The 24,036-nt window shown below is 38.6% G+C and overlaps 1 pseudogene; it reads right to left on the bottom strand.

The window, feature by feature from the left end:
* LOC128660017 (zinc finger protein 850-like) overlaps nucleotides 1–24,036 on the bottom strand; it is a 283,899-nt pseudogene that overhangs the window by 247,640 nt on the left and 12,223 nt on the right.

Below are 24,036 nucleotides of genomic sequence, written 5' to 3'. Positions count from 1 at the left end.
CTATTTATTATAGGGTTAGTGATGCGGATTAGGGGTTAATAACTTTATTATAGTAGCGCTCAGGTCCGCTCGGCAGATTAGGGGTTAATAAGTGTAGGCAGGTGGAGGCGACGTTGAGGGGGGCAGATTAGGGGTTAATAAATATAATATAGGGGTCGGCGGTGTTAGGGGCAGCAGATTAGGGGTACATAAGGATAATGTAAGTAGCGGCGGTTTACGGAGCGGCAGATTAGGGGTTAAAAATAATATGCAGGGGTCAGCGATAGCGGGGGCGGCAGATTAGGGGTTAATAAGTGTAAGGTTAGGGGTGTTTAGACTCGGGGTACATGTTAGAGTGTTAGGTGCAGACGTAGGAAGTGTTTCCCCATAGCAAACAATGGGGCTGCGTTAGGAGCTGAACGCGGCTTTTTTGCAGGTTTTAGGTTTTTTTTCAGCTCAAACAGCCCCATTGTTTCCTATGGGGGAATCGTGCACAAGCACGTTTTTGAGGCTGGCCGCTTGCGTAAGCAACTCTGGTATCGAGAGTTGAAGCTGCGTTAAAAATGCTCTACGCGGGGGGCGTGTCTAGGCGGCGTCCATGACAGGACGTGTTATCAGGAGCTCTAGAAGAAGATCTGTGCAATCCACCGAATTACACACAGATAATTGCAGCATATATGAAAAAAGATATTATATCTGACCGCAGTATAATCTGCTGAACTGATCTATGTTAAACTTGCTGACTAAATGACTTTGGAGCGCTGATCTGGACCGCTGAGGCATCTGGCGGCGGCCTCCTCTGAGACCTCAGCACCCCCCCCCCGGTTATCCGGGTACGGCATTCCCTATTGGAGTGCAATTTTCTGTTACAAGTGGGAGCCTAAAGAAACTATTGCCCTGAGGTAAAATGGACACCGTAATAAACATGGAGGTACAGAAACTGGAAATCACTCTGATGCAGATGTTTGAGGAACACTTCGCAATGCTCCACCGTCTGGTCAGAGGTTGTTTTGGTAAAGATTATGCCGTCCCTGAGTGGGAACTTACTGAACTCCACGCTCCCCAGGAGAATATGAGGCGAGCTGCCGATAGCGGACTCTTGGTTCCTGAACCTATGGAGCTGAACGATGCTTGTGATGTGCTCAAGTGGGATGATGTTGCACTACGAAGATCAGAAGCAGCGGCTACTGTGGAGGCTTACCTCGCACCAAGTTATCAGCGGGCCCCAGCTGTTCCTTCCGAGTCTCTCACCAGGTCCGGGCAGGTGCCGGGAGCTACCCATAACAGTTTTCTGAGTGCCGGGTTGAATGAGGCCACATGTAAACATACGCGCACTGACTTCAACTCAGGTCCAACTCTAACCTTAGTCTGGGACACTAGTAGGGATAGTGGAAGCACTGTGACCCCTTTTGTCATAACGGCACCGGGGGATTCCCTCCATGGCGCTCCTATGGTAGTGGAGCATGTGTTCATGCATAGGAGCAGGACCCAGACTGGATCTGTCTTGCCAATATGTTTTGATCTGACCGGAGCGGACATGAAAGGCTACGTAACTGCTATTACCGTTCATGCCGATGGTAAGGCTGATTTCAAGTTTTCCCTTGCTCCCAATTGGAGGTATGTGACACTAGACCGGTCTATGGTGGCCTACGGATGGCCCTGGCAAACTTCTTGTTCTGAAAATTATGCCCAAAAAGGAGTCCCCCAGGACTGGAGACTTGGTGTGGGATAAATATGATATATCTATTGGGACTGGCCTTCACACTACTAGATGCTGTTCCTGCACAGGCTCGAGATTTAAGAGCACAGCCACCCATTATGTTTAACACTTTTTTTTCTTGCCTTGCATTATTTTTCTTATTAACCAAGTCTTGTGTACTGTTTCTGTTGTTACCATATACAGGTTAATTATTCAATTTGACCCTCCCTTCTCCAAGTTGGAGATATTATATATGTCCTATTTTGTAACACCTGGAAAATATTAATCCCAAAGCCTATAGGGATTTTGCAAAAGTTTACTAGTTCCTTTTTTTTTTTTTTTTAATATTAAGGAATCTGTCCACATAATGTCCATCTTTCATTTCCCTTAAATAGTCCTATGGGCAAGTTATTGTAGGCTCATGTATAACTACATAATGTAATATTTGAACCCTGCTAGATCATTATTAAACCTGCATAGAAGGCAAGGGGAATTTTATTTAACTCGATAATAGCCACAACTTATTTTTATTTCATACTATGTCCTTCTGGAGATCTTCTACTGGCTTTGGTGGTGTGCAGGGATATGAGCTGCCTATTTGTGATTTTTACTTTTCTTATTATTATGTGTAGGTCAATTCCTCAATTTGAGCTGCACTTTTGTGGGCAGGGGAAGCTATAGGTAGATATGCTCTATTTTGTAGAATCTGGAAAATAATAATTTTCATGCATATAGGGGTGTTGCAAAAGTTTAAATCCATTATCTTCCCCAAATAGTCTTGTAGTCTAGCTACAGTTGGTCCATATATAATCGCATACTGTAATATCTGAACCCTACTTTAAACTGGATCACTGTTACCCCGAAATAGATGACAGAGACCTGATGGTAATTGGTTGGTCACACTAATTGGGAGGTGTGCTACCTGCGGCCGAGGCGGCATATCTTGTTTCCCTGGACTGACCACTGTTACTGTTCTTAGATGGCACCCTGCTCGCACCAGAACTAGTAAGGAAGGCTCTCGTCCCTCATACCCATTCATAGCAAGACACCATAGTTCCCACTGGGGTAGAGACGCAGTATCCACTATGTATTCCATTCTACAAAATAACAGCTGCTGGTTTGACTGTTCTATATGTTCCCACATAGTTATTAATTTCTCTTACTTACTGTATAAGGTTATTACTCTCCATTCTCTAAAGCATAACATAGACTGGCTCCCCACATGTTAAGATTGATCATTCTAGATTTTGGACCCAAAAGTGGTCTTTTCCCTTATTTACTTTACCATTCCCCTTCTTTAGTTTTATTTAATCTACTGCAGCCCAAAAGCGGCTGTTACTTTATCTTTTGGGGATATTACTTACTGTTAAACTTTGACGATGAAGGAAATTTTGTTCTGATCTTATTTTATCATTTTTGTTTGTCACATTTATGAAAATAGAGGTTTTTCTTGAGACTCAAGAGTAGTCTCCCTGTATCCATGATAGCCCTCTGAAGTTTAGTATTATTGGTAGCATTACGAGGTCCAAAAGTGGCCTTATGTGTCATAGTGAGGGTTTAAAATATCAAGGACTATATATTTTTCACTATTGTCATTTGAGCATCTCCTGTGTACCATATCTGCTTGTATTCTCAATATGTCTGGAAGAAATTTTGCTGTTTAATTATTGCTAGTTTACTGACATGTCACAATTGTATGCCTTGTCTTATACCTCAATAAAAAGTTAAAAAAAAAAAAAAAAAAATGCTCTACGCTCCTTTTTTGGAGCCTAACGCAGCCTTTTTGTGGACTCTCAATACCAGAGTTATTTTTATGGTGCGGCCAGAAAAAAGCCGGCGTTAGCTACGCGGGTCGTTACCGACAAAACTCTAAATCTAGGCCTATGCATTTACTGCTATATAAAGAGAGGGGCTAAGGATCTAACCCACTCCGGACTTCCACCAGAGCCGTTGTAGTGGTTGGAGTGTGCCCACACTATCGGTGATGGGTAGAGAGTGCACTTCTAGACAGATCCTATCCCCCTTATTGTGTATAACTCCAGCTGTGCTGATGTGGGGAGAGCTGTCTTTAGGCTTCTGTAGCTGATGTGTCAGGGGTCCCTGAAGAGGTGCGGTGATGGTTCCTCCCTTGATGTGTGAAAGGCTTAGAATTCGCCGTCGGAACACTAGTTCTGAGTCCGGATCTAGGGCCTGAATATGTACCAAGTGTTTCACTATTTCTAGCACTCTCCCTCCCGGTTCCTCTGCGGGCTCAATCTCTCCGTGTTGAATGCGCTGCTGGCAAGCTATATTATGCAAGGAAGTGTCACCATTGTCTGATGAGAGATCTGCCGTGCTGGTAAGTGTATCTTCAGCCAGCACTGTAGCGTAAGGAGCGCTAATTGCATTTTTCAAAGTATCCACTAGCCCTGCATGATGCAGATCAAGTCGATTGCATAATGTTGCCAAAAGGGAAGTTGCTAACTCCATGGAGACACTGTTATGGAAGAAGTGTGGCATGGAGGGACACTCTCAGTGGGTTCGAAGTGTATGTCTAGTAGCCCCAACTATTTACTGTGGCTTTCATGTTATATAACGTATCTAAGTGGCCCTGAGTGGTTGAGACTGCTGTCGCTTAGCTAGCTGGGCCGGTAATGTTCTCTGTTGATGTGCGGGTATGGAAGATGGTGCCTCGTGCCAAGACTGTTGATCACTAAAGGTGCTAGGCAAACAGCCCTCCTGTATGGAGACTATAGTGGTTGTAGTAAGAAAGTGTGTCTGGATCGGCACCTATGATATTTGGCACTGCAGGGGTGCGGTGAGTTACTCACTGAAGTCCGCAAGCTCAATCCGTTGCCGTCTGTCTTTTCACCAGTGACCCTAAGGCGCCTTATTGCTCTTGAAAAGATCAGGCACCGGAGCGGGTCCCGACCCTCCGGGTAGTAAAGCAGTGCTCTAGTGCAAGTCGTAAGCAGCTCGATGTAGTGTGCGCACTTACGTGCCGGGATGCAAGGCCTCAGGCAGCTTTAGACTGATCGCGGCTCACAATCTGTCACAAACTTAGAGGTGAAGATTGCCACAAGTGCAGAGGTGCCCTATTACTTAAGGCATTTGTGCTTGAGGATGTATTGTGTCCCTTTTTTCTTATATATTAATATAAATGTGTGTTCTGACTGAGGAGCTTCTTGTGAACACGTCTGTTCTGCTTGGTTGTTGGCTCCGCCCCCCGTTTCACTGTATTTTTATATAAAAATAGAAGTACAAAAATGTTTTGTATTTATCCTTCAATTAACAACATTATTTATAAATAAGACAGAATATTAATATCTAAGCAAACACTTGCAGATATAGGCCTCTATTTATCAAGCTGTCAACTTACCTGCATTCGACGGCACCAATACGCTCACCTAAGTTCGCCTAACATAGCTGCCGCGGACCTGAATACGTTCTCCAAAATTATCAAAAAAGCTGTCAAAAAGCCACGCACCAAGTACGGAGCGATGAGCAGCAGACTGTTGTTAACTAACAGTCATAGATCTCGCTGCTCTTCGGCTTTTTCACAGCTTTCCTGGTACCCTGTCACTAAACACCCACACTATACTATACTGTTTACCCCCTATACCGCCGCTCCCGGAGCCCACCACAACTAAATAAAGTTATTAACCCCTAAACCGCTGCTCCCGGAGCCCACCGCAACTCTAATAAAGTTATTAACCCCTATCCTGCCGCTCCAGGACCTCTCCGCAACTAAAGTGTTTAACCCTTAAACCGCCGCTCCCGGAGCCCACAGCCATCTACATTATATTTATTAACCCCTAATCTGCCCCCCCTACACCGCCACCACTATATTAAAGTTATTAACCCTTAAATCTAAGTCTAACCCTGACACCCCCTAACGTAAATATAATTTAAATAAATCTAAATAAAATTCCTATCATTAACTAAATTATTCCTATTTAAAACTAAATACTTACCTATAAAATAAACGCTAGCAACAATATAACTAATAGTTACATTGTAGCTAGCTTAGGGTTTATTTTTATTTTACAGGCAACTTTGTATTTATTTTAACTAGGTATAATAGTTATTAACTATTTAATAACTACCTAGCTAAAATAAATACAAAAGTACCTGTAAAATAAAACCTAACCTAAGTTACAATTGCACCTAACACTACACTATAATTAAATTAATTACCTAAATTAACTACAATTAAATAAAATTAAATAAAATTAACTAAAGTGCAAAAACAAACACTAAATTACAGAAAATAATCACATAATTACAAGATTTTTAAACTAATTACACCTAATCTAATCCCCCTAATAAAATAAAAAAGCCCCCCAAAATAAGAAAAAAGCCCTACACTACACTAAATTACAAATAGCCCTTAAAAGGGCTTTTTGCAGGGCATTGCCTCAAAGTAATCATCTCTTTTGACTGTAAAAAAAAGTACAATACCCCCCCCAACATTAAAACCCACCACCCACACACACAACCCTACTCTAAAACCCACCCAATCCCCCCTTATTAAAACCTAACACTAACCCCTTGAAGATCACCCTACCTTGAGAAGTCTTCACTCAACCGCGCCGAAGTCCTCAACGAAGCCGGGCGAAGTGGTCCTCCAGATGGGCAGAAGTCTTCATTGAAGCCGGGCAGAAGAGGTCCTCCAGACGGGCAGAAGTCTTCATCCAGACGGCATCTTCTATCTTCATCCATCCGGCATGGAGCGGCTCCATCTTCAATACATCCGACGCAGAGCATCCTTCCTGGCCGATGACTACCCGACGAATGAAGGTTCCTTTAAGTGACGTCATTCAAGATCGGGTCCCTTGAATTCCGATTGGCTGATAGAATTCTATCCAATCAGCCAATAGAATGCAAGCTCAATCCTATTGACTGATTGCATCAACCAATAGGATTTCTCCAACATAGGTGTGTCCGGTCCACGGCGTCATCCTTACTTGTGGGATATTCTCTTCCCCAACAGGAAATGGCAAAGAGCCCAGCAAAGCTGGTCACATGATCCCTCCTAGGCTCCGCCTTCCCCAGTCATTCTCTTTGCCGTTGTACAGGCAACATCTCCACGGAGATGGCTTAGAGTTTTTTAGTGTTTAACTGTAGTTTTTATTATTCAACCAAAAATATGGAAAAAATATATCTGTTGGTGTGAATCTAAAGGATTCCCTTGGGACAAGGTAAAAATTCCTAAGATTCTATCCTTTCTTCAAGAAGGATTGGAGAAAGGATTATCTGCAAGTTCCTTGAAGGGACAGATTTCTGCCTTGTCTGTGTTACTTCACAAAAAGCTGGCAGCTGTGCCAGATGTTCAAGCCTTTGTTCAGGCTCTGGTTAGAATCAAGCCTGTTTACAAACCTTTGACTCCTCCCTGGAGTCTCAATTTAGTTCTTTCAGTTCTTCAGGGGGTTCCGTTTGAACCCTTACATTCCGTTGATATTAAGTTATTATCTTGGAAAGTTTTGTTTTTGGTTGCAATTTCTTCTGCTAGAAGAGTTCAGAATTATCTGCTCTGCAGTGTTCTCCTCCTTATCTGGTGTTCCATGCAGATAAGGTTGTTTTACGTACTAAACCTGGTTTTCTTCCGAAAGTTGTTTCTAATAAAAACATTAACCAGGAGATAGTCGTGCCTTCTTTGTGTCCGAATCCAGTTTCAAAGAAGGAACGTTTGTTGCACAATTTGGATGTTGTTCGCGCTCTAAAATTCTATTTAGATGCTACAAAGGATTTTAGACAAACATCTTCCTTGTTTGTTGTTTATTCTGGTAAAAGGAGAGGTCAAAAAGCAACTTCTACCTCTCTCTCTTTTTGGATTAAAAGCATCATCAGATTGGCTTATGAGACTGCCGGACGGCAGCCTCCTGAAAGAATCACAGCTCATTCCACTAGGGCTGTGGCTTCCACATGGGCCTTCAAGAACGAGGCTTCTGTTGATCAGATATGTAAGGCAGCGACTTGGTCTTCACTGCACACTTTTACCAAATTTTACAAGTTTGAAACTTTTGCTTCTTCTGAGGCTATTTTTGGGAGAAAGGTTTTGCAAGCCGTGGTGCCTTCCATTTAGGTGACCTGATTTGCTCCCTCCCTTCATCCGTGTCCTAAAGCTTTGGTAATGGTTCCCACAAGTAAGGATGACGCCGTGGACCGGACACACCTATGTTGGAGAAAACAGAATTTATGTTTACCTGATAAATTACTTTCTCCAACGGTGTGTCCGGTCCACGGCCCGCCCTGGTTTTTTAATCAGGTCTGATAATTTATTTTCTTTAACTACAGTCACCACGGTATCATATGATTTCTCCTATGCAAATATTCCTCCTTTACGTCGGTCGAATGACTGGGGAAGGCGGAGCCTAGGAGGGATCATGTGACCAGCTTTGCTGGGCTCTTTGCCATTTCCTGTTGGGGAAGAGAATATCCCACAAGTAAGGATGACGCCGTGGACCGGACACACCGTTGGAGAAAGTAATTTATCAGGTAAACATAAATTCTGTTTTTTCCTACCTTAATTCTATCAGCCAATCAGAATTCAAGGGACGCCATCTTGGATGACGTCACTTAAAGGAACATTCATTCGTCGGGTAGTCGTTGGCCAGGTAGGATGTTCCGCGTCGGATGTCTTGAAGATGGAGACACTCCACGCTGGATGGATGAAGATAGAAGATGCCGTCTGGATGAAGACTTCTGCCCATCTGAAGGACCACTTCGCCTGGCTTTGTTGAGGACTTCGGCCTGGTTGGGTGAAGACTTCGCAAGGTAGGGTGATCTTCAAGGGGTTAGTGTTAGGTTTTATTAAGGGGGGATTGGGTGGGTTTTAGAGTAGGGTTGGGTGTGTGGGTGGTGGGTTTTAATGTTGGGGGGGTATTGTACTTTTTTTTACAGGTAAAAGAGCTGATTACTTTGGGGCAATGCCCTGCAAAAAGCCCTTTTAAGGGCTATTTGTAATATAGTATAGGGCTTTTTTATTTTATTAGGGGGATTGGATTAGGTGTAATTAGTTTAAAATTCTTGTAATTATTTTATTATTTTCTGTAATTTAGTGTTTGCTTTTTTTGTACTTTAGTTAATTTTATTTAATTGTAGTTAATTTAGGGAATTCATTTAATTATAGTGTAGTGTTAGGTGTAATTGTAACTTAGGTTAGGTTTTATTTTACAAGTAAATTTGTACTTATTTTAGCTAGGTAGTTATTAAATAGTTAATAACTAGTTAATAACTATTCTACCTAGTTAAAATAAATACAAAGTTGCCTGTAAAATAAAAATAAACCCTAAGCTAGATACAATGTAACTATTAGTTATATTGTAGCTAGCTTATGGTTTATTTTATAGGTAAGTATTTAGTTTTAAATAGGAATTATTTAGTTAATGATAGTTATTTTATTTAGATTTATTTAAATTATATTTAAGTTAGGGGGTGTTAGGATTAGACTTAGGTTTAGGGGTTAATAAATGTAATATAGTGGTGGCAGTATAGGGGGGCAGATTAGGGGTTAATAAAGATAATGTAGGTGGCGGCGGGGTCCGTGAGCGGCGGTTTTAGGAGTTAAAAAATGTATTTAGTTGCGGTGGGCTCCGTGAGCGGCAGTTTAGGGGTTAATCAGTTTATTAGAGTGGCGGTGAGCTCCGGGAGCAGCGGTTTAGGGGTTAATAAGTATAATGTAGGTGACGTTGGTGTAGGGGGGGGCAGATTAGGGGTGTTTAGACTCAGGGTACATGTTAGGGTGTTAGGTGTAAATGTTACTGGTTTTCTACCCTAGGAATTAATGGGATATCGGGAAGCAGCGAACATAAGCTTTCGCTGCTTTGAGACTCCCATTGATTCCTATGGCATCCACCGCCTCCAGGGTGGCAGATTGAAAACCAGGTACGCTGGGCCGGAAAAGTGCCGAGCGTACCTGCTAGTTATTTGATAACTAGCAAAAGTAGTCAGATTGTGCCGAACTTGCATTCGGAACATCTGGAGTGATGTAAGCATCGATCTGTGTCGGAGTGAGTTCGGCGGATCGTATGTTACGTCACTAAATTCTACTTTTTCCGGTTTGTAGGGTTTGATAACTAAGACGAATCAGGCTCGCCACAAATACGCTGCGGAATTCCAGCGTATTTGCGGTTGACAGCTTGATAAACAGAGGCCATAGTATACATAGTGATTGCAATACCAAACCTCTTTCTATGGACTAAATAGATGAAGTACGTAAGGAAAGGAAAGTATTCATAGCAACTTGAAATTATACCTTATAGTAAGATAAATCTTCTGGATCAAAAAGAAGTCACTGTTGGACAGATATGTGATGCTGCTATGTGCACTTTTAGTTTTCAGGACTGAAAAATACACAATTTTCTGACTTAAATTACAGGAAAATGGGGCAAAATAAATAATGAAGGTAAAAGTAATAAATAAAGCAAAAGGTAGAGAACAACCCTATGGATTACAGCTACTTTATTAGAAAGAAGGCAGCATTAGCAAGACCATTCTTACGCGTTTCACTCATCAACCGCTTTGTCAGACGTCTCTGATGAAGTCGCAATAAGAGGTCACGATAATGTTGCATCATTCTAATAAAGCCGCCTTAATCCATAGGATTGTTACCTTCTGTTTGTTTATTACAGTTTATATGTAGTGAATAGAGGAATCACTATAACAGTGGGGACCCTTTCTACCACTGAAGTATTGGCGTACAGCTGCCGGAGGATACCTAAAGTAACACAGGAAACTTGCCATAACTGGAAGTGACTAGTAGCACAAGCGAGTGGGACGCTCTTTCTTCATACGGATCTATAATTCAACCAGAGGCAAAAGGGAATAGTGAGTCAGTGAAGTTATTTCTATGTGTTTATTGCATTATTAATCACTGTACATTTGTGACACACAGATAATATCCCTGCACACAGCTGATATAACAATACTATTAGACATTAAATAGTGAGTCAGTGAAGTTATTTCTATGTGTTTATTGCATTATTAATCACTGTACGTTTGTGACACACAGATAATATCCCGGCACACAGCTGATATAACAATACTATTAGACATTAAATAGTGAGTCAGTGAACTTATTTCTATGTGTTTATTGCATTATTAGTCACTGTACGTGTGTGACACACAGATAATATCCTGGCACACAGCTGATATAACAATACTATTAGACATTAAATAGTGAGTCAGTGACATTATTTCTATGTGTTTATTGCATTATTAGTCACTGTACGTTTGTGACACACAGATAATATCTCGGCACACAGCTGATATAACAATACTATTAGACATTAAATAGTGAGTCAGTGAAGTTATTTCTATGTGTTTATTGCATTATTAGTCACTGTACGTTTGTGACACACAGATAATATCCTGGCACACAGCTGATATAACAATACTATTAGACATTAAATAGTGAGTCAGTGAACTTATTTCTATGTGTTTATTGCATTATTAGTCACTGTACGTTTGTGACACACAGATAATATCCCGGCACACAGCTGATATAACAATACTATTAGACATTAAATAGTGAGTCAGTGAAGTTATTTCTATGTGTTTATTGCATTATTAATCACTGTACGTTTGTGACACACAGATAATATCCCGGCACACAGCTGATATAACAATACTATTAGACATTAAATAGTGAGTCAGTGAACTTATTTCTATGTGTTTATTGCATTATTAGTCACTGTACGTGTGTGACACACAGATAATATCCCGGCACACAGCTGATATAACAATACTATTAGACATTAAATAGTGAGTCACTGAACTTATTTCTATGTGTTTATTGCATTATTAGTCACTGTACGTGTGTGACACACAGATAATATCCCGGCACACAGCTGATATAACAATACTATTAGACATTAAATAGTGAGTCAGTGACATTATTTCTATGTGTTTATTGCATTATTAGTCACTGTACGTTTGTGACACACAGATAATATCTCGGCACACAACTGATATAACAATACTATTAGACATTAAATAGTGAGTCAGTGAACTTATTTCTATGTGTTTATTGCATTATTAGTCACTGTATGTCTGTGACACACAGATAATATCTCGGCACACAGCTGATATAACAATACTATTAGACATTAAATAGTGAGTCAGTGAACTTATTTCTATGTGTTTATTGCATTATTAGTCACTGTACGTCTGTGACACACAGATAATATCCCGGCACACAGCTGATATAACAATACTATTAGACATTAAATAGTGAGTCAGTGAAGTTATTTCTATGTGTTTATTGCATTATTAGTCACTGTACGTTTGTGACACACAGATAATATCCTGGCACACAGCTGATATAACAATACTATTAGACATTAAATAGTGAGTCAGTGAACTTATTTCTATGTGTTTATTGCATTATTAGTCACTGTACGTCTGTGACACACAGATAATATCCTGGCACACAGCTGATATAACAATACTATTAGACATTAAATAGTGAGTCAGTGACATTATTTCTATGTGTTTATTGCATTATTAGTCACTGTACGTTTGTGACACACAGATAATATCCCGGCACACAGCTGATATAACAATACTATTAGACATTAAATAGTGAGTCAGTGAAGTTATTTCTATGTGTTTATTGCATTATTAGTCACTGTACGTTTGTGACACACAGATAATATCCCGGCACACAGCTGATATAACAATACTATTAGACATTAAATAGTGAGTCGGTGAACTTATTTCTATGTGGTTATTGCATTATTAGTCACTGTACGTTTGTGACACACAGATAATATCCCGGCACACAGCTGATATAACAATACTATTAGACATTAAATAGTGAGTCAGTGACGTTTTTTCTATGTGTTTACTGCATTATTAGTCACTGTATGTCTGTGACACACAGACAATATCCCGGCACACAGCTTATATAACAATACTATTACAGCTAGATTTAGAGTTTGGCGGTAGCCGTGAAAACCAGCGTTAGAGGCTCCTAACGCTGGTTTTAGGCTACCGCCGGTATTTGGAGTCACTGAAAAAAGGGTCTAACGCTCACTTTTCAGCCGCGACTTTTCCATACCACAGATCCCCTTAAGTAAATTGCGTATCCTATCTTTTCAATGGGATCTTCCTAACTCCGGTATTTAGAGTCGTTTCTGAAGTGAGCGTTAGAGCTCTAACGACAAAACTCCAGCCGCAGAAAAAAAGCAGGAGTTAAGAGCTTTCTGGGCTAACGCCGGTTCATAAAGCTCTTAACTACTGTACCCTAAAGTACACTAACACCCATAAACTACCTATGTACCCCTAAACTGAGGTCCCCCCACATCGCCGCCACTCGAAAAAATTTTTAACCCCTAATCTGCCGACCGCAAAGCGCCGCCAGCTAAGTTATCCCTATGTACCCCTAATCTGCTGCCCCTAACACCGCCGACCCCTATATTATATTTATTAACCCCTAATCTGCCCCCCTCAACGTCGCCTCCACCTGCCTACACTGATTAACCCCTAATCTGCCGAGCGGACCGCACCGCTACTATAATAAATGTATTAACCCCTAATCCGCCTCACTAACCCTATAATAAATAGTATTAACCCCTAATCTGCCCTCCCTAACATCGCCGACACCTAACTTCAATTATTAACCCATAATCTGCCGACCGGAGCTCACCGCTACTATAATAAATGGATTAACCCCTAAAGCTAAGTCTAACCCTAACACTAACACCCCCCTAAGTTAAATATAATTTAAATCTAACAAAATTAATTAACTCTTATTAAATAACTTATTCCTATTTAAAGCTAAATACTTACCTGTAAAATAAATCCTAATATAGCTACAATATAAATTATAATTACATTGTAGCTATTTTAGGATTAATATTTATTTTACAGGCAACTTTGTAATTATTTTAACCAGGTACAATAGCTATTAAATAGTTAAGAACTATTTAATAGTTACCTAGTTAAAATAATAACAAAATTACCTGTAAAATAAATCCTAACCTAAGTTACAATTAAACCTAACACTACACTATCATTAAATTAATTAAATAAAATACCTACAATTACCTACAATAAAACCTAACACTACACTATCAATAAATTAATTAAATACAATATCTACAAATAACTACAATGAAATAAACTAACTAAAGTACAAAAAATAAAAAAGAACTAAGTTACAAAAAATAAAAAAATATTTACAAACATCAGAAAAATATTACAACAATTTTAAACTAATTACACCTACTCTAAGCCCCCTAATAAAATAACAAAGACCCCCAAAATAAAAAAATGCCCTACCCTATTCTAAATTAATAAAGTTAAAAGCTCTTTTACCTTACCAGCCCTGAACAGGGCCCTTTGCGGGGCATGCCCCAAGAAATTCAGCTCTATTGCCTGTAAAAAAAAACATACAATATCCCCCCCCCAACATTACAACCCACCACCCACATACCCCTAATCTAACCCAAACCCCCCTTAAATAAACCTAACACTAAGCCCCTGAAGATCTTCCTACCTTGTCTTCACCTCACCAGGTATCACCGATCCGTCCTGGCTCCAAAATCTTCATCCAACCCAAGCGGGGGTTGGCGATCCATCATCCGTTGGCTGAAGAGGTCCAGAAGAGGCTCCAAAGTCTTCCTCCTATCCGGCAAGAAGAGGACATCCGGACCGGCAAACATCTTCATACAAGCGGCATCTTCTATCTTCTTCCATCCGGCGCGGAACAGCCAATAGAATGCAAGCTCAATCTGATTGGCTGATTGGATCAGCCAATCGGATTGAACTTGATTCTGATTGGCTGATTCCATCAGCCAATCAGAATTTTCCTACCTTAATTCCGATTGGCTGATAGAATCCTATCAGCCAATCGGAATTCGAGGGACGCCATCTTGGATGACGTCCCTTAAAGGAACCGTCATTCGTTGGGAAGTCGTCGGAAGAAGAGGACGGATCCGCGCTGGAGGTCTTCAGGATGGAGCCGGTCGTCATCGGATGAAGATAGAAGATGCCGCTTGGAAGAAGATGGTTGCCGGTCCGGATCGCCTCTTCTTCCCGGATAGGATGAAGACTTTGGAGCCTCTTCTGGACCTCTTCAGCACCGGATGATGGATTGCCAGCCCCCGCTTGGGTTGGATGAAGATTTTGGAGCCAGGACGGATCGGTGATACCTGGTGAGGTGAAGACAAGGTAGGATGATCTTCAGGGGCTTAGTGTTAGGTTTATTTAAGGGGGGTTTGGGTTAGATTGGGGTATGTGGGTGGTGGGTGGTGGGTTGTAATGTGGGGGGGGGGGTATTGTATGTTTTTTTTTACAGGCAAAAGAGCTGAATTTCTTGGGGCATGCCCCGCAAAGGGCCCTGTTCAGGGCTGGTAAGGTAAAAGAGCTTGTAACTTTATTAATTTAGAATAGGGTAGGGCATTTTTTTTATTTTGGGGGGCTTTGTTGTTTTATTAGGGGGCTTAGAGTAGGTGTAATTAGTTTAAAATTGTTGTAAGATTTTTCTTATGTTTGTAAATATTTTTTTATTTTTTGTAACTTAGTTCTTTTTTATTTTTTGTACTTTAGTTAGTTTATTTCACTGTAGTTATTTGTAGGAATTGTATTTAATTTATTTATTGATAGTGTAGTGTTAGGTTTAATTGTAGGTAATTGTAGGTATTTTATTTAATTAATTTAATGATAGTATAGTGTTAGGTTTAATTGTAACTTAGGTCAGGATTTATTTTACAGGTAATTTTGTAATTATTTTAACTAGGTAGCTATTAAATAGTTCTTAACTATTTAATAGCTATTGTACCTGGTTAAAATAATTACAAAGTTGCCTGTAAAATAAATATTAATCCTAAAATAGCTACAATGTAATTATAATTTATATTGTAGCTATATTAGGGTTTATTTTACAGGTAAGTATTTAGCTTTAAATAGGAATAAGTTATATAATAAGAGTTAATTAATTTTGTTAGATTAAAATTATATTTAACTTAGGGGGGGTGTTAGTGTTAGACTTAGCTTTAGGGGTTAATCCATTTATTAGAATAGCGGTGAGCTCCGGTCGGCAGATTAGGGGTTAATAATTGAAGTTAGGTGTCGGCGATGTTAGGGAGGGCAGATTAGGGGTTAATACTATTTATGATAGGGTTAGTGATGCGGATTAGGGGTTAATAACTTTATTATAGTAGCGCTCAGGTCCGCTCGGCAGATTAGGCGTTAATAAGTGTAGGTAGCTGGCGGCGACGTTGTGGGGGGCAGATTAGGGGTTAATAAATATAATATAGGGGTCGGCGGTGTTAGGGGCAGCAGATTAGGGGTACATAGGGATAATGTAAGTAGCGGCGGTTTACGGAGCGGCAGATTAGGGGTTAAAAAAATATGCAGGGGTCAGCGATAGGGGGGGCGGCAGATTAGGGGTTAATAAGTGTAAGGTTAGGGGTGTTTAGACTCGGGGTACATGTTAGAGTGTTAGGTGCAGACGTAGGAAGTGTTTCCCCATAGGAAACAATGGGGCTGCGTTAGGAGCTGAACGCGGCTTTTTTGCAGGTGTTAGGTTTTTTTTCAGCTCAAACAGCGACATTGTTTACTATGGGGGAATCGTGCACGAGCACGTTTTTGAGGCTGGTCGCGTCCGTAAGCAACTCTGGTATCGAGAGTTGAATCTGCGTTAAAAATGCTCTACGCTCCTTTTTTGGAGCCTAACGCAGCATTTTTTTGGACTCTCAATACCAGAGTTATTTTTATGGTGCGGCCAAAAAAAAGGCAGCGTTAGCTACGCGGGTCGTTACCGACAAAACTCTAAATCTAGCTGTTAGACATTAAATAGTGAGTCAGTGAAGTTATTTCTATGTGTTTATTGCATTATTAGTCACTGTACATTTGTGACACACAGATAATATCTCGGCACACAGCTGATATAACAATACTATTAGACAATGAAAGTGTATGGTAAAGTTGTTTTCCTAAGAAAAATTAGTCAGTTTATATTACAGTCTCAAGGTGTTTACTGTCCCTTTAGTCAGATCTAGCTTTGTGCTATCTTGTTGTGAATCCTTGTTTAATGAAGATAACATTGTGACAATTTTAACAAGATAATGATTATCTAGAATACAATTTTTACTTATTATCTGTTATTAATTAAAGGGAAATAAAGGTGCAATAATGTTTAATATGTTGGATCACTTTATTATTGTACCACTGATTGTATATAACTATGTATTTAAAGGGACAGTCTACACACAATTTGTCATCTTAAAGTCTTACCTTAGATTAAGCTGCAAATAGCTTCCTGCACATTTTCTATATCATGCAGCAGGAACAGTAAAAAAATTATTTTAAAATGAATATTGTTGCTGACCACTTTGAAATGGCTTGAATAAAAAACAATAAAGAGGATATCCAAATATGCCAAAATGTGTTTAATGTAATGTATCAGAACATCACAGAATACAAAAAAAACACAACGTTTTGGGGCTTAAGCCCCGAAACGTCATGTTTTTTTTATTCTGTGATGTTCTGATACATTACATTAAACACATTTTGGAATATTTGGATATCCTCTTTATTGTTTTTTATTCAAGGTTTGTTGGGAGTTTTGGTAGTGACTCCAGGAGGACTTACCAATTGGATTGTTTTGCTGGGTTCAATCTGCTGTTTACTCACTTTGAAATGGCTGCCAAGCTCAGCCCACTGATGACATCATGATCTGGGCTGCATATGGCATCCAATCACAAAAGGCTCACTAGTTGGATTCAACAGACTGTCATTGTTATTCAGCAGAGTGCCTAGATGCAGCCCAGATCATGATGTCATCAGTGGGCTGAGCTTTACAGCCATTATTCATTTTAAAATAACTTTTTTATTGTTCCTGCTGCATGATATAGAAAAGGTGCAGGAGGCTATTTGCAGCTTAATCTAAGGTAAGACTTAAAATGGCAGTCTACACCTTAGTCATCTTAAACTCCTGCAAAGCCAGCTATAGAGCAGCAATATACTACTGGGAGCTAGCTGAGCTTTTCTGGTGAGCCAATGACAAGAAACACATCTATGTAGCCACCAGTCAGCTCTCAGTAGTACATAAGTTTGATAACAGAAGTTAAATTAAAAGTGTCATAAAATGACACATTCTATCTGAATCATGAAAGTGTAATTTCCTATGCCTTTAAGTATGATTTTAACAGCCTGTGTATAAAGTCTTGCTGGTGATTAATAATCTGGGTTGGTGTAGGTCAGGGGTTAATTTGATATTGTTTTATGTACTGTTAAAGGGGCAGTAAAGTCAAAATTAAACTTAAATGGATTGGATAGACATGACATTTCAGACAACTTTCCTATCTACTTATATTACCATTTGTGCTTTGTTCTCTTGGTATCCTTTGTTAAATAGTAATCCTAGGTTATCTCAGGAGCATGCACGTATCTTCAGACAGCAGAGTTTGCAAGAACATTTACAGCAATGTTATACATAGTAACAAACACTGCTGCACATAGTGCTAAATACACGTGCACACCCCTAAGCTCATATAATATCAGCCTCCTAGGTTTACTCTATAACAAAGGATACCAAAAGAACAAAGCAAATTAGATAATAGAAGTAAATTGGAAAGTTGGGTAAAATTCCTGCTCTATCTGAATTATCAGCGTTTAACTTTCACTGTCAGATTTAGCTTCTGTCTTTGATGACGTTTTCCTAATTCTTCTGTGATATTATGTTTTTAATTATACAAAAAACACATGGTCTGAATTACAATCACTTTTTATTTGCATGAAAAAACATTGAATATCATTATACAGTAAAAAGCAGCATCACATGATATATGCACACAATGGTATAAATATACCTAACACTTGTGCTCTTGATACAAAGGGATTTATCAGACATATAATGTCCCCTTTATATATACAGTATGTGCTATTATCAGTTCTTGTGGCTTCTAACTAACATGAAAACATCTAACATATATAATATCAAGTTACAGAACATGACATACATATTACATACCCAGTATACATGTAGGTTATAGTAGCCATTTAAATTAAACTGATTATGATCACATGACACACATATTACATACCCAGTATACATGTAGGTTATAGGAGCCATTTAAATTAAACTGATTATGATCACAAATGTACCGGTTACTGATATTGGTTTTCCCTCAGTAATTCCTCTGGTATATAACATGTACAATGCTAAGCATCTATTGCTATAATAAAATATGTATCCACATGATGTGCACATTAAATATATCTCCCAGATGTCAATCATTTGAGACTGATGTTCTTGTTTATATAATTTTCTAAGTCTATTCATATAAAGATTATTTTTTCCACGTTCTAAACATGTGAAAGGCTTCTTCCCTTGTGAATCCTTTCATGAGTTTTCAGAAATGTAATTTGTATAAAACTTTTTCCACACTATGTACATGTGAACAGCTTTTCTCCTGTGTGAATCCTTTCATGTCTTTCCAGATTACTCATTTGTGCAAAACTTTTTCCACACTCAATACATTTGAATGACTTTTCCCCTGTGTGAATCCTTTTATGAGTTTTCAGACTACTCTTGACTGAAAAACTTTTTCCACACTCTGTACATGTGTACGGCTTTTCTCCTGTGTGAATCCTTTCATGCTTTTTCAGATAACTTTTTTCTGCAAAACTTTTTCTACACTCTGTACATGTGAATGGCTTTTCCCCTGTGTGAATCCTTTCATGAGTTTTCAGACTACTCTTTTCTGTAAAACTATTTCCACACTCTGTACATGTGTACGGCTTTTCTCCTGTGTGAATCCTTTCATGCTTTTTCAGACTACTCATTTCTGCAAAACTTTTTCTACACTCTGTACATGTGAATGGCTTTTCCCCTGTATGAATCCTTTCATGTTTTTTCAGATCACTCTTTTGTGTAAAACTTTTTCCACACTCTGTACATGTGAACGGCTTTTCCCCTGTGTGAATCATTTCATGATTTTTCAGACTACTCTTTTCTGTAAAACTTTTTCCGCACTCTGTACATGTGAACGGCTTTTCCCCTGTGTGAATCATTTCATGATATTTCAGACTACTCTTTTCTGTAAAACTTTTTCCACACTCTGTACATGTGAACGGCTTTTCCCCCGTGTGAATCCATTCATGCTTTTTCAGATAACTCTTTTCTGTAAAACTTTTTCCACACTCTGTACATGTGAAAGGCCTTTCTCCTGTGTGAATCCTTTCATGTTTTTTAAGATTACTCTTTTGTGGAAAACTTTTTCCACACTCTGTACATGTGAAAGGCTTTTCTCCTGTGTGAATCCTTTCATGTTTTTTCAGATTACTCTTTTGTGGAAAACTTTTTCCACACTCTGTACATGTGTATGGCCCTTCTCCTGTGTGAATCCTTTCATGCTGTTTCAAATAACGCTTTTCTGTAAAACTTTTTCCACACTCTGTACATGTGAAAGGCTTTTCTCCTGTGTGAATCCTTTCATGGTTTTTCAGATCACTCTTTTGTGGAAAACTTTTTCCACACTCTGTACATGTGAAAGGCTTTTCCCCTGTGTGAATCCTTTCATGTGTTTTCAGAACACTCTTTTGTGGAAAACTTTTTCCACACTCTGTACATGTGAACGGCTTTTCCCCTGTGTGAATCCCCTCATGTTTTTTCAGATAACTCTTTTGTGGAAAACTTTTTCCACACTCTGTACATGTGAAAGGCTTTTCTCCTGTGTGATACCTTTCATGGTTTTTCAGATCACTCTTTTGTGTAAAACTTTTTCCACATTCTGTACATGTGAACAGCTTTTCTCCTGTGTGAATCCTTTCATGAGTTTTCAGACAATGAATTTGTGTAAAACTTTTTCCACACTCTGTACATGTGAAAGGCTTTTCCCCTGTGTGAATCCTCTCATGTTTTTTCAGATCACTCTTTTGTGGAAAACTTTTTCCACACTCTGTACATGTGAACGGCTTTTCCCCTGTGTGAATCCTCTCATGTTTTTTCAGATCACTCTTTTTTGGAAAACTTTTTCCACACTCTGTACATGTGAAAGGCTTTTCTCCTGTGTGATACCTTTCATGGATTTTCAGATCACTCTTTTGTGTAAAACTTTTTCCACACTCTGTACATGTGTACGGCTTTTCTCCTGTGTGAATCCTTTCATGTTTTTTCAGACTACTCTTTTCTGTAAAACTTTTTCCACAGTCTGTGCATGTGAAAGGCTTTTCTCCTATGTGAATATTTTTATGAGTTTTCAGATGATCCATTTGTGTAAAACATTTGCCGCACTCAGTACATGTGTGTGGTTTCTCACCTGTGTAAATTTTGTGGTGTTCTAGTAGATGAGACTTCCATCTAAAGCTTCTCTCACATTCTGTAGATTTAAAAGGTTTCTCATTTGTTTGAATCATTTGGCTAGACTGTAGACTTTTCCCTTCTTTAATATGTTTTAAAAACTCAGTAAATGTGTGTGGTTTATGCTCGGGGATAATAATATCACTAGATAAGTCATACATCGTATCCTCTTGTTTGATGACTAAATTACTCTCTGTACATAATGATTGCTGCCCAGTTCCTGCCAATTCAACATCTTCTTTAAATATCTGCTGTGATATCCCCAATGTTTTTGAATAGTCATTGGTGTCTAAGACTATTGGAGTTTGCGGTATCATTCTGATGCTTCCTGTAGTGAAGGATAGATATGAACTATTGACATGTTTGCCTACATAAAAAGAAATATAATAAAGAAAAATAAGACTTTATTCATTTATAATATAATCCATCTCAATAAAAAAACATTTTTTTATACTCAAAAATGTCTTCCATCTTGTATTTTTAAATGTATTTATCTGTAAATCATAAATTAAAAAGCATGCCATAGAATGTAAACATTACTACATCATAGTAACCTAAATTACTGATTAATGTATTAAACAAGGTGCGTGTGGATAATGTTCTCAGCCAGAGAAAAAGTACATCTGTATTCTGGGCAAGAAAGGTGGCATCCACCATCCTCATTTAGCATTGCACAAGCATGAGCACATACAGTCCTGCCCGACTCATGCACAACCAGTTGGGTGAGAACATGATGTCTTAATCATCACAGACTAATAATCAGTGTGGGATGTTTTGAGAGGGTAAGAAGCAGTGACCTTATAATAATCTTTAGCTTTTGGCTGTGGCTTTTCTATTTATAGTAACAGCCCAAATCTTTATTAGTTTCATAATACTCACTGTAAAAATAAGCACACAAATCAGTGATGGTTCTGTGGTGGGGAACACTAGGGGAGTTGTGGGTTTTCTATGAGCAAGGTCAGGGCAGGGGAAGGTGCAGTTGCAGGTGTGGGGGTAATGACCCAGGTCTGGGGGGGAGTTTAGGCAGTTGTTGGATGGGGTAAGTCTAAAAGGACAGAGGGAGGAGTTGCATTTTTTACCCTCCTCAGCCCAATAGGGGTTGCTCCATCTTTATAACATCACTGACATAAATGTACTTAAAATATGCAGATATAAATATAATAGTTTATATTTGTTTAATGAGTGATCTATTCGATTTTCCCAGTAATTAAAGTCAGCATAATATCTATTTTACTCACCTAACCCATATGAGTTCATGCTGATAACAGGCTCCAATGTCTGTGCTCAGTAATTCACTCCAGTTACATCAATACCTGATATCTCTCAGTGCCCTAGCCGTGTCTGTAAAAAGTATATTAAATGGTTTAGACAGATAATAATAAATAATGGTTCTGATTAACTGTACGTATGGTATAATTAAAGGCACACATCAGTTCATGTGATACAGATCAGCTGATTAGGTTATTACATATGTGATGTTGATTCACCACAAGCATTTAGTACAGTTAGCTCTGTGAGTGTTATAATTGCCCCTTAAAGGGACAGTCAAAACCAGAATGTTTGTTGTTTAAAAAGACAGATAATCCCTTAAATACCAATTCCCCAGTTTTGCATAAACAACACAGTTATAATTATATGTTTTACCTCTGTAATTACCTTGTATCTAAGCCTCAGCAGACTGCCTGCCCCTTATATCATTTCTTTTGACAGACTTGCATTTTACTAACTAATGCCCTCTAGTGGTGAAAAACGATCAAAATGCATTTAGATTAGAGGTGGCCTTCAAGGTCTAAGAAATTAGCATATCAACCTCATAGGTTTAGCTTTCAACTAAGAATACCAAGAGAACAAAGCAAAATTAGTGAAAAAATAAATTGGAAAGTTGTTTAAAATGACAAGCCCTATTTGAATCATGAAAGTTTTTTTGGACTTGACTGTCCCTTTTAATATGAATCTTCCTAGATCTATACAACATAATGGTAGAAAATCTATTTAAGTGGAGCCATATCACAACTTTACAAATATATTATAATCTTTGTTTTCTATCATTTATATGAAACAATATTTTCTCCTAAAAGAAATCAGTTGTTTATATACAAGTTAAATTGCATACTGCAGTATTGGTATTGTACTTCCTACTAATTCTCACTGTCAGACATTTTGTCATGTGCTCCACCCCCAGTCCTTTAACGTCTCTTGGTCAATACTGAGTTATCTTAAATCACACTGTAAGGGTGTGTGGGAGAGATAGGCACTAAAATGTTAATTTCAATTGTAATCTTGGATAGAGTTAAGAAAATGAATAATTTGTGTTTACATAGAGAGATAATATAATGAGATATGTTCTTTTGGCAAATTCAGTCCATTTAAAAGGACCATAAAATATAAAATTACAAAACCAAAGGTGCATAATAAAAATACAATGCAATAAAACTTACTATGAATTTAAAAGAGCAATAGATTGTTTTCTGGTAAATGTAGTTCTGCACCTGTACCATGTGACAGCTATCAGCCAATAACAGACTCATATTTTTATATAATGGGAACTCCTGCATATGCTAAGTAGGAGCCCCTGCCTCAGGTCATTTAAAAGGCTGTGTACAATTTGATAATGAAAATAAATTATAAACAGCAAACAGTTATTTCACATAAAAACTAAACCTAAAGGTGAAATTTCCCATACACTTTATACTATTTTATACACCGGTAAAACAAGTCATTAGAAACACATTAAAGGGACAGCAAAGTCCCAATTAAACTTGTATGATTAAAATTTAAACAACTTTCCAATTTCCTTCTATTATCAAATCTTTTTTTTTCCCTTGGGGACCTGACCTTTGTGGCAAATCATAAAATGCCCTATGGTGCAGTAGCTGCAGATAAGTGGCAGATACAAGCCTCTCAGTAAAGGATTCCTGGAGAATAAAGAAAATATCAAAATAGAAGTCAGTTGGAAAGTTGCTGAAAATTATATGTTCTATTTAAATAATGAGATACATTAGGGGTTTCTTGTTATTTTAAGGGAAAACCAATTTTACAGGACACTGTCCCTTTAAGTCTGATCATG

This window comes from Bombina bombina, chromosome 5 (assembly GCF_027579735.1).
Source record: "Bombina bombina isolate aBomBom1 chromosome 5, aBomBom1.pri, whole genome shotgun sequence".
Classification (NCBI taxonomy): domain Eukaryota; kingdom Metazoa; phylum Chordata; class Amphibia; order Anura; family Bombinatoridae; genus Bombina; species Bombina bombina.
Note: the sequence above shows the minus strand (reverse complement) of the source record. Positions and strands in the feature narration are given on the sequence as shown.